The sequence below is a fragment of the Amblyraja radiata genome, chromosome 10 (genome assembly GCF_010909765.2).
Source record: "Amblyraja radiata isolate CabotCenter1 chromosome 10, sAmbRad1.1.pri, whole genome shotgun sequence".
Taxonomy (NCBI): domain Eukaryota; kingdom Metazoa; phylum Chordata; class Chondrichthyes; order Rajiformes; family Rajidae; genus Amblyraja; species Amblyraja radiata.
In genome coordinates, this window is record NC_045965.1 from 24,302,829 (window position 1) to 24,304,740 (window position 1,912).

The 1,912-nt window shown below is 45.6% G+C and overlaps 1 long non-coding RNA gene across 1 annotated transcript in view; it reads left to right on the forward strand.

The window, feature by feature from the left end:
- LOC116978135 overlaps nt 1–1,569 on the forward strand; it is a 7,900-nt gene extending 6,331 nt beyond the window's left edge. Inside the window, exon 3 of the long non-coding RNA XR_004413380.1 lies at nt 1,559–1,569. This is a non-coding gene — a long non-coding RNA (uncharacterized LOC116978135). The remainder of the gene's footprint in view (nt 1–1,558) is intronic.
- Nucleotides 1,570–1,912: the final 343 nt, after the last annotated feature.

The following is a 1,912-nucleotide window of genomic DNA, read 5'->3' on the forward strand; positions in this document are numbered from 1 at the left end:
CAGTGCTTTCATAAAGGACTCCAAAATGTCCTCGCGCCTGCAAGCTCTAAGGAAGGCAGGTGTCCACAGCAGACCACCCGCACAGTGTAACACTTGAGTTGGGTTTTTGTGGTTAGGCCGAGGTACTGATCATCTGCTTCCGAATCCTGCCTTTGGAAGTCAAACAATTTGCAGAAGCTGACTTCAGGCAGCTACTTTGTTAGGTGCTGATAGACACAAAGTGCTGGAGTAACTCAGCGAGTCAGGCAGCATCTGGAGAAAAGCAAAAGGTGATGTTTCATGTCGAGACCTTTCTTCAAACAGCGATTCAAGAGGGAAACTAGAGGTATGAAAATGTAGAGAACAAACCAGAGCCGGCACTGATGACCTTTATATTGGTCATGGAGCTGGACATAGAGAAGGAAGCCCCATGTGGTGGATCACTGTTTTCTGCGTGGAGTTTGCACGCTCTGTCAACATTGGTTTCCTTCCAGTGCGCCGGCTTCCCCCCTCATCCCAAAGATGTGCAGTTGGTCAGTTAATTGGCCGCTGTTTGTGTTCTGTGTGTGCCTAGGTGCGCGGTTACATCTACAGGGATTTGATTGGATTTGATGGGAATGTGGGCAGAATGAAATGGGATTAAGATAAGATTAGTGTAAATGAGTGCTTGATGGTTGGCATGGATTCGATGGGCCGATGGGCCAGTTTCCGTGATTCTATGACCTCCCTTTATCATGTTGCATTGTGTTATTAACATGCTAAGTGGGACAGAGCGGATCTGGCTGCTGTAAACCGGTTATCCATGAGGCAGCGGCAGAATCATCCTTTAGAATGCACAGTGGCTGGTGCAGAGGGATGCACAGAGAACCAGTTCCATGAGCTGGATCGCAGGGAGAATGTACAAACGCCATACAGACAACACCCGCAGTCAGGATCGAACCCGGGTCCGTGGTGCTGTAGGGCAGCAACTCTACTGCTCTGCCACTGTGCCTTCCAAGTAGTAAGGAAGTCAAAAGTTATGGGGAGAAGACATAGAACAGGGTTAAGGGGGAAAGACAGATCAGCCATGATGGAATGGAGGAGTAGGCTTGATGGGCCGAAAGGCCTAATTTTACTCCTATGTCTTATGAACCCATCCACCATCACGACCAATAATGTAATGGCCTAACTTATCCCTCACTCTACCATTGCTATTCACTTTGATCCACTGAGCAGTTTGTCAAATATGTTGCAGAAAGCCTGTTTTAGCAGTCAGTAGTTTCCTGATGAATGAGCAAGGTCAAAAATATCTGCTAATTCTGGACCGAACAGAGAGATTTTGGCAGGGTCCTTGGTTGAACAATACCCCTCAATGAACATTGCTACATGGTGGTGCCTATGGTATTTGATGCTTCACACTTTACATCAAAGGCTAATAGACCGGCTTAGAGACATCTTGGGTTTGTGAAAGGTGCAAGGTAAATTTGTTTTTCCTTCGTCCTGTGGTTAATTTTTACCCAAGGAATGTCAGTGGGTGTTATTTTAGAGATGCTGGCAACTATTAATGTTACAAACTGGGGAAATGTTTTGGAAATGTCAGTAATGCTAAACGTGCTACTTTAGCAGCACCAATGCATAATACACTGTTCCAGACATCTGTTCCATTGATATCAACTGGCATAGAATGAGTTTACAGGCCAGAGTGCAACATGCTAAATGTGTGATTGTGTGCCTCTAACAGAACTAACTGCAGGTGGAAGTCTAGGCCTGGCTAATTTATGCAGTTTCTTTATGGAAACCAGAACAACAGAAGACTGGATCTCCAGGTCACTCCTCCACTCACCTCCCTTACCTGGATCTGATGAACTAAAAAAACTTTTCATATCACTTTCCAGTGCACCCATAGAGTCTTAGTGTCATACTATGCATCTAGCCATCTCCGCCTTAAAAATAT